The sequence below is a fragment of the Vigna angularis genome, chromosome 5 (genome assembly GCF_016808095.1).
Source record: "Vigna angularis cultivar LongXiaoDou No.4 chromosome 5, ASM1680809v1, whole genome shotgun sequence".
Taxonomy (NCBI): Eukaryota; Viridiplantae; Streptophyta; class Magnoliopsida; order Fabales; family Fabaceae; genus Vigna; species Vigna angularis.
Genome location: NC_068974.1, coordinates 6336991 through 6347377, shown reverse-complemented (window position 1 = coordinate 6347377; position 10387 = coordinate 6336991). Strand labels below are relative to the sequence as shown.

General features: G+C 32.7%; 1 long non-coding RNA gene across 1 annotated transcript; it reads left to right on the top strand.

The window, feature by feature from the left end:
• The first annotated feature begins 554 nt into the window (after positions 1 to 554).
• On the top strand, positions 555 to 1924 carry LOC128196553 (uncharacterized). The gene is made up of 2 exons (XR_008248986.1): positions 555 to 765; positions 1746 to 1924. It is a non-coding gene; the product is annotated as an uncharacterized LOC128196553 (long non-coding RNA).
• The last annotated feature ends 8463 nt before the right edge of the window (positions 1925 to 10387 follow it).

Genomic DNA, 10387 nt, shown 5'->3' with positions numbered 1-10387 from the left:
GTGAAATTGATATTTGTCTTTGTGAGAAACTTTATACATTGGTTCTGACTTTTAAAAAGGAATGAATATAGTAATTTTAATCTAATTAAATTAAATTTTGTTGACATATTAAACATATTTTCTCAATTGATGCTGAAGTTAAAATGTGTTAAACGAGGTAAACAATCACTACAGGAAACACGTTTATTACTGGCAGACTTTTATCGATGACCTTAGAGTTCTCGGTAATGTTGTGGTGATTTTAAATACCGACAGGTCTTTTGGTAATTGGCTCGATGATTAAAACCCAAAAATTTGAACTTCCCTTCCCTCAAATCGATTTGGTCTACCAGAATACCTAGCTTTGTCCTCTTTGTTGCGATTCCTCCCGCCCTTAGTCTTGTGGGTGTTTGAAGCTGTTGGTGCAGCATTGGTTCTTCGTGACAAATGTTCAAGTTCTTCTTTCGATGGTGGTCGTGAGGTGGTTGAGCGCGCCCGATTTGATCGACCAAAGAATCCTTTTTTCGCCACCCTCTTTGTCAGGTGGTTGAGTGACGAATGTTCAAGTTCTTTTTTCGCCACCCTCTCAATTGTGAATCCTCCCTCCTTCGTCTCGTGGGTATTTGAAGTCGTTGCTGCAACATTGGTTCTTCTCGGCGAACATTTAGGTTGTTCTTTCGATGGTGGTTGTGAGGTGGTTGAGCTCGCCTGATTGACTATGTAAAGAAGGGTCTGTGAGCTGAAGCAGTGCATTGAGGGATTTCCACAACTATTGGAGCTTAGAAGGTTCATTTGTATATCCCTACGTTTGAGTGTCTTCTAGAGTAGCAGGTTGTCAAAGTTGGTTATCTTTTAAATTTGTGAGTGCTAGTTTGGGGATTTTTGTTCCTGGTTTTGTTTGTTGATGTGTTTTCTCTAGGTTTCATAAATTGATTGAATTTGTTTATATATTTTTCATTTGTTGAAGTTTGTAGAATGTATAAAATAGCGTAAAGGAATTGATTGGTTGTAGAGAAATATGTGAGTGAAAGAAAATGCATTCATTTTTATCCATTTTAGAGTAAACATTGTGCAAAGAGAAAATGAGAAAAGAGAAATCTTAAGAAATATGCACATTCGGTTAAGTGGATATCCTAATTTGTCGAGTTTTGGAAACAAGAGAAGTAGACTTGTAGAGTGTATCAAATACAGTATTACAGTCTTTGGAAACCTTTTCCTCACCTTCCAAATTGCAAAACTGACTTGTTGGAGTGCTTGTTACTCATTAATCTAATAAAAAACAGAATTGAGTTATATGAGTTGTTTAAATCAGAAAAGGCAAATCAGAAAAATGAATTGAACATGAGAAATTGCATAAAAGGCAATAAACTCGTGAAAATTGACCTTGAATAGTTGTAATAAGCATAATTAAACTTGTTTGAATGAATTTTCATGAGCCAATTGTGCATTGAATTGAAAATATGCAAATTAGTCAATGTACTAGGCCAATTTTTATATGAAAATTCAGTTAGACCAGTTTTGGCATTTTTCCTTGATTCTATTTTTTCTTTGCTTTTGAAATCTATTCTAGCACATTTGCTAGGTTCCTTTTGAGTCCCTACGTGTTTCATAACTGTTATTTCTTGCTTGTATCAGTTTTTGACATTCTAAGTGCCAATTTCTTTGTTTGAAAATTGGTGTTGCCCTGACTGTTTACTGGTGTATGTTAAGATTTGGATTGGTGTTTATATTTTTGGTTTGTGTTGATGTTAAGATCTGTGGTGCAGTTTCTAGCTTAGAGACCTTATTCATTTGAGGTAGCATCTTTAGGAAGAGGAGCTGAAACAGAATCTGGGTTGAATAGGGAACTTTCAGCCAGCTGCAAGTGCTAACTTTAGTACAAAAATCTGCAACCCATGAGTTTTTGTTAAAGCATTTCATTCATAGTGAATTTCCTACCATTCCAGCTCTGCATTGTGTTTTAGATCCAAAATATTTTTGAAATTGATCATGCTTGACTATTCAGGTTGACTTTTTTATCCTAAATGTGATCAAACCAAATAAAATTTTGGGCAATCGATTCAATTGGACTCATATGGTTTCATATAAATGTTGTAATGATTTGTTATAAATGTTGTAATGATTTGTTATGATTTGTTGTTCCCTTTCTTCTTTCTTTCCTACTATATTCATGTATCACACACCCTTTCTGACTTTATTTCTTTGCTTTTGATTTACACTCAATCCATCTTCTCTTCCACTTCGAAGAAGAGAAAACCCACAACCCTCACACCTATCACACTTTTTGTAAGAAGTGTAGGAATTTTCCCACATAGTGACCATTTTATAGATGAAAGGAAATAGTTTGAAACATAACAATGGGTTACTCTTAAACACAAATATAAATACACATGTGTAGCACCATCAAACCGAAACAACCTTATTCATGCATGCCCCCATCATGAAACCCAATTCTACAAAAACAACATATCTAGCCAATTTATACATATTCACCATATAATAAGCTCTCCAAGTATACAATTTAGTATAGAATGTTGGTCTCTCACAACAGTTAACTAACTATCTACACAACTTTTAAAATATAAAAGAAAGATAAAATTGAGGTGACAATTCAAAAATACCAAGAAAATCAAAATTTGACCATTAGGCACCTCAAATTGCTCATCTGGGTATTCCTTAATTATGGATTCTACCCTCTATTGCTCTCTGATTATTGCTTTTTTGCTTTTCTCTTTATTGTTGATTAATTTTTGTTCATATATATGGTGCAGATAGGCCACTGTTTTGGGCTAGGTGGTGAAGATGAAGTGTATAATGTAGGTCTTTTTGATACATCTAGGTACACCTAACACTACATAGAAAGTTATCCCGCAACTGTCTTAGTAGCTTTCATATTTGAGCCCCTAAGAATATGTAGTGTTGATATCCTAACAATTTTAAACTTTTAAATGAAGCTAAGGAACAAGTCTAAATGGTTCAAGTGTCTAAAACTCAAAATGACGCTAGTTAAAACCTTAAAATGTGTACTAAAAGGTACCTACATTCGAATTTGGCCTAATGTAAGCTAAGAATACATGGTTTTGATATCCTACTCAAAAGCAAACAACTACCTAATACTCAAAATAGGTGAGGAATTAGGAATTCACTACAATAATAATGTGTAAGTACTCTATAAAAGAGGAGTTCACTACACTAATAATGTGGAAGTACTCTATAAAAGAGGACTTTACTACAGTAATAATACTTAGCATGACCCTTATTGCTTGCCTATGATAGTAGTATTCAAATTGCCTTCCATGTTCAACTTAAGTAGTAATAGATTTATTACTTATGTCGTTAGTAAAGAGGCGTATGATTCACTTCTAGCCAGATTTGACAATCAGCAAGGACAGTCCGCCCCATCATCATCCCAACAGTCATGCCCACCTTAGTAGCCTTCCCATACCACACATATGCAAGAAGAAGATCATGATGATTCTAATGATTACGATGATTATTAGATATTTAGGAACTTTTGAAAACATTGAAGTTAGGTTTTTTATTTTCAAACTTTGTTTTGTCATTAGGAACTTTTCAAGACCATAGAACTTAGAATTATATTTCAAAATATTGAAGTTAGGTTTTTTATTTTCAAACTTTGTTCTACATTTAGGAACTTTAGAAGACCATTGAACTTAGATATATATTTCAAAAAATTGAAGTATTCTTCATGAATGTTGAATGATTGCATATGATGAATTGCCTGAATGAATTGACTGGTTGAATTGATGTTTGGATTTATTGATTGCTTATTTGCATGTTTCCTTTTATTAGGTATAATGCACAAAACAATTGCACTGGAATATAGAATGTAAATTACCGATGGTCATACCGACAGCCAAAGTCGTCGCTAATGTAAGCACAGGGTTCGCATTGCTGAAGTCTTTTGTCCCTTGGTAATACCGACGGCCTAAAAGTCGTCGCTAATTCCATCCATTTACACCCTGAATTACCGAGGGCTTTTGGCATCAAAGTTCAGAAATTAAATATAATATGAAATAAGTTAGAATTAATATAAATATTGTAAACATTTAACTTAAAAAGAACTGAAATTTGGTTAAGTCAATCCCAAAAGTTTTTCGAATTTGACCTAGTTGACCCTGACGAAAATTCGGCTAAATTCGATCAAGTTTTCCGAATTTGACCATTGGGTGTTAAAAAATAATTTTACTATTTTCAATACAAATTAGAGTACTGGTATTTGTTAGAATAAAAAATTGTTCAGTTCCTTTAAACTAATTTTCACTTCACTTTTGTTCAAGTAAACTACTCTTTAGTTAAATTTTTTTTAACAATTTAGTTTAGTACAATTTATTTTTGTCCATCCCTACTTACAACCATTTTAATAAGGGATGGTTGAGATTCACAACAAAAAATCTTAGTTGTTATCTATTTTTTTAGATGAATACTCGTTTAAACAATACTCACATTCTAAAATATTTATAAATATCTATGGATACTTGCATATATTTAAAAAAAATAATTAAGAAATTTTTAAAATGAAATCCAGTTAAAATTACAAAAAATATAAAACAATTAAAATTACAAAAAAGTATAAAATAAAAGGTTTACTTCTAAATGTAAACATTTACAATTTTAGAAAAATTATAATTCTAGTTTCAATTTTTTTTTTTGACAAAATAGACCTTTTAAAACTTTTAAGATTTAAGAAAGTAACTTGATGAAAATGTTGAACAAATCACTTCTTGTTTCACATAAACTAATTTAGATTATAATTCTATTTATTAAACTAAGAGTATCTCATGTATGATATATAGACACCATATAACCAATATATATTACTTCATACACAACAACATATGAATTGACTTGAATAATAATTAATGTGATTCTAATTTTTGCTTCTATACAATAGTTAATGCTTTTGATTTGCACATGGGATAAACATTTTTCTCATGTAGCCATCTCCTTGTTGTAATAATATTAGATTATTGCAAAAGAAAAACGTTTGATTGCAACGTTCAAAACTTTAATTGTCTATAACGTTTAAATTCATTTTATTAAGTGCCCCAACGGTAAAATATTTAATGGCTTTTATTGTCTTTTATTGATTTTATTCTTTCCTAACTCTATAAATAGAGAGCTTTTCCCCATTCCAAATCCATCCCAAGTCAGTCTTCTCTCCTTTTCTTTTCTTCTTTTCCTCTTCTAAAATTACTTTAGAGATCCTTGCTAGTTCTGAGATCATCAGAAATTCTGAGAAGTTCCTGTTCTATCATGGGAGACTTGCACAATACACCGTGGATAAGTCTTTAAGGACAGTGACTCTACACGCCTCAGGAAATACTGCTCGTGATTTTGTCAGCATTTTTTACAACAATTTTAAGGACTTACACATCAGTTACTGTCCAAAATTAAAAAGGTATGGGAAGCTACCCATGTCTTTCATTGTTTGATGTTTGTGATTTGAAAATTGATGCGTTTTTCTATTGTTTTTCCTATGCTGTATGATTCAGGAATTGAAATTGTACTCTTTGAATGCTTGTGGGGATGTTCAAATGACGAGTATGAATTAATGAAACATATCTGTTTTGATATAAGTTGGTATGCAACCCATGTGAATTTGAGTTAGATGCCATGTGAATTTTAGTTAGGTGATTGAGAATTGATATGATTATTGTGTTGGTTTGCTACATTGGGCTAATGTAAATTTCAAAAAAAAAAAAACCTTGATGTTTTAGTATAAAAATGCTTCATAAAACACTGTTGTTTTGCAACTTTATTGGGTTGTTTTATCAATATTAAAGCAACTTTATTGGACTGTTTTGAGACGGTAGAATAGATAGCTGGTGGTAAATTTAAAGTAACATGAAATAGAATAAAATGGGTATAGAGGTAGTGTGCTGAATGCTAATGATATTTCTGATTTATGTTATTTTGGTGGTTGTTTTAAGTGTAAAATTACATTTTCAAGGGTTATTAAAAATTAAAAGAAAGGGTGTCATCTTTGGCCAATGTAGTTAGATGAATGAATGGGTGTTATTGTTATGTACATATACGAGTATATAATTTGAGTAGATAATTCTGATATTGATTTGAATTAGTTTAAAATGCTTATGGCTTCACGTTCATGCTAGAAGGTGACGTTGATTAGTATAATATGATTATTATTCATATTCATATATTAGTTTATATAACATGTTCAAAATGTCCATAAAGATAGTTTTTTTTTAAATGGTGGAAATTGGTTATTTATGTTAAAATTTATATTACTGTTGTGCAAATATTATCTGATAAAAATTGTTGAACATACTTATGTGAACTACTTAGTTGTTATAGTTGTCCAAATTATGGTTAAGGCATATTTTAAATTTGTATAATATTATTTGAATGACTAAATGCAGTCCAATTTGGTTTTTGGTTTGAGTGTGTTCATGGAATAGTTGTTGGATTGTGAATGTTACTGTACATCCTTGTATTGAAAAGCATATATATATATATATATATATATTTATCTGGTTGTCCAAATATAAATCTTGGAATGGGTACATGTGGGTTATGAATTGATGTGGTAGAAAGTAGAGAATATGTCATTTCATGTTTGAAATGAAAGACATGAGTGAAGCCAATGTGATTTTAGGTATTAGAATCATAAGGAAGGGAGATAGTATATTACTATCCCAAGAACAATATATTGAGAAACTTCTTAAGAAGTTTAGGTTTTATGACCTAAAACCAGTGAGTACCCCTTATGATGCTAATTCTAAATTAATGAAAAATAAAGGAGAATCATTGTCTCAGCCTCAGTATGCCCAGATAATTGGGAGCTTACTGCACTTGATGAGCTTTTCTAGACCTGATATTACTTATGCAGTAGGTAGACTGAGTAAGTACACTCAATGTCCAAATCAAGAATATTGGAATGTACTTGCTAGGCTTATGAGATACTTAAGAGGTTCAATGGATTATGCCATTGAATATAGTGGATTTCCCACTGTACTAGAAGAGTACAGTGATGCTAACTGGATCTCTGATTCAGATGAGACAAAATCCACCAGTGGTTTTGTATTCACACTTGGGGTGGTGCGATTACATGGAGATCAACCAGACAAACTACTATTGCAGATCAATAATGTGGAATCTGAGTTTGTCACTCTTGAGATGGCTAGTAGTGAGGCTGAGTGGTTGAAAAACTTCTTAGCAAACATTCCACTAGGAATGAAACCAACCCCGTCAGTATTAATACACTGTGATTGCCAATCGGCAATAGCTATAGCTAAAAACAAGAATTACAATGGAAAGAATAGACATAACCAATTAAGACACAATTTGGTGAAGCAGCTGCTAAAGAGTGGAACTATTTCCATTGACTATGTGAAGTCAGAACGGAATCTAGCAGATCCTCTAACAAAACCCTAGGAAGACAAATGATATCAGAAACATCAAGGGGAATGTGACTTAAGCCACTGGCAAACAAACAAGTGATGGTAACCCAACCTTTGTGATTGGAGATCCCATGAATAAGGTTCATATGAGTAAAAACAAGTCACTTGTTAGTTCTGATAGCACTTAATTGATTTTAATCAATTATCTCCCTTCCTATGGTGTGTGTGAAAGTGCTAGAGACTGCAATATTGAGAGGTTAAACTTTGTCGTTAAAATTCTATGTGGTGAAAGAATTTTAGCTTAAACAAATTTTTTTAATGATTTTTCATATCCCTTAAGGGTGGTGTATGATTTGCAGCATACACTTGATGAAATCACATATATGAGTGTCGAGTGGGGCCGCTTGCATGAGATCTTGGCATGATCTCTAGAGCACTCATGAATACCGGGCACGCGCATGGCCTATTAAGCGCAACACAACGATAACAGCAAGGATTGTGGGAGTGTATTGTGATTGATAAACCTCTAACATACTCAAGTGTCTTTGGTTCATATAGCTTGCTATACCAACTATATTGTGTGTTAAGTATTTCAATCTAAGACTGGTTCATATAGCTTGCTATACCAGGTTTGATGCATTACATCCTATGAGACCCAGAATAAAAGTTTCTTATCTTTTTCTTTTGCAATAAGTGGGGGATTGTTGTAATAATGTTAGATTATTGCAAAAGAAAAACGTTTGATTGCAACGTTCAAAACTTTAATTGCCAATAACGTTTAAATTCATTTTATTAAGTGCCCCAACGGTAAAATATTTAATGGCTTTTATTGTCTTTTATTGATTTTATTCTTTCCTAACTCTATAAATAGAGAGCTTTTCCCCATTCCAAATCCATCCCAAGTCAGTCTTCTCTCCTTTTCTTTTCTTCTTTTCCTCTTCTAAAATTACTTTAGAGATCCTCGCTAGTTCTGAGATCCTAAAAAATTCTCAGAAGTTCCTATTGTATCTTGGGGGACTTACGCAATACACCGCGGATAAGTCCTTAAGGACAGTGACTCTACACGCCTCAGGAAATACTGCTCGTGATTTTGTCAGCATTTTTTACAACACTCCTTATACAATCTACATGGTATTCATGTTTGCATTGAAGAATTTCAATTTTCTCTTTGTTCTTATATTCATCCTGTAAAATCATGCATAAACCTTCTATTTGATAGGAGAAAGTGTAAAATATATTTCTAATACATTAAGAATGAATAAACCGAATCTAGTACAAAAAAAGACAACTAAACTAGTATCTTGTAAAATATTCATGTTGCTATATTTGATAGCTGACATATTATGCAAATATCTAATTCATGTTCCTTCGAAGTTGACCCCTCTGAATCACTAGGTAATAGATAAGTTTTTGTCCTCATTTGTCTTGCAATAATGTTTTCTAACAAACCCCTGTCTACGTTGCCAATCCATTCACCTAACTCAAGAAGCTCCTGTTTTCCAATTCCCAAGACTCAGCAAATTCAAGTTTTTCATATTCACTAAGGTTTTACCGTTCATAGCAAAATGCATAATAAACTTACCTCGTATGACATGTGGTCAGTCCAACCGCATATCACTGTGAGGGTCAATCAATGAAGGAACTTCCTACGGGACAAAAGACAATAATATATAGGAAAGAATGTATGTTTCGAAGTAGCATAAACTAAAGAGAACGACATATTACTTCATATTGGGAAAAAGACTCGGGACAAAGATTATGCATGTTGCTTGTAAATCGTACATTTGGTATGGATACTGAGGAACAACTTGAAGGATATGTTGGAACTTTGTAGGATGGAGCAGTTACTGAAGGATGAAAGTTGGAGTGACCTCTGATCTCTTACACATCTTGTGCATGTTGGTACTGCCTATGGAGAAATTTATGGCGTCTTCTCCTTCTAGTTTTATCACTGTTAGGGTCAATCAATGAAGGAACCTCTTATACAAGAAAAGACAATAATATATGAGAAAGAAAGTAGGTTTTTAAGTAGCAAAAAGTAAAGAGAATGACATATTACATCATCTTGAAAAAAAGCCTCAAGGGAAATATTATGCATGTTGCCTGCAAATGGGGCATTTTGTATGGGCACTTAGGAACTGCTTGAAGGATATGTTGGAACTCTATCGGATGGAGCAGTTACTGAAGGATGAAAGTTGGAGTGACCTCTAATATCTTGCACAGGTTGTGCATGATGGTATGGCCTATGGAGAAATTTGTGGTACCTTCTCCTTCTAGCTCTCTCATGATATCTTCTCCTTACATTAACACTGACAATTGGAGCTGGATAACAAGGCCAATAGTCAAAAACATGAATGTTTCCTCCATATTATTTGCTTATGTTTTTTATAATTGCTTATATGTAATTGCTTCTGTTTCTATTTGTCAAGTCAATTTGTAAATGTATGCTTATGCAACTGTACCTAAAATATAATGAGGGTTATTTAGTTCTTTAAATATTGATTTTTTTGTATTAAAATTGTTTAGCAAAACAATTAAACACATCAACCACTGTCTAGCATAATTTATTTTTTCTTTAACTATGTTTGGTTGTAGTTAAAGCTTTAGCTCAACATATGAGCTTTAAAACAATGTTGTAGGTTGACCAATAGCCTTCTATATTCAAAGCTTAAAACAATGTTGTACATAGTGATTTACATGTACAAAAAAAAATAGTAAGATAGAGACATGTAAAAAAACATTGTAAGATAGAGAGAAGAGAACCTAAATTAATTTAGGTTATTCTTTATGAAGCCATTGGCTAATTGTTTTGTAATCGATTTATGTACAAAACATGGATCGTACTTCACCAAATCGTTCATGGATGTATGATAGGTGTCATAGGGGAAGAGGTGCTTTGAAAGAGTTTTTTTTATTGGGTGTTGAAGAGTTTATAAGTAAAGCTTCTGAACAAGAACGTTATCGCAGAGATGGGGGTCTTCGATGTCCATGTTTAAAGTGCGATTGTACAAAGATTATGCACG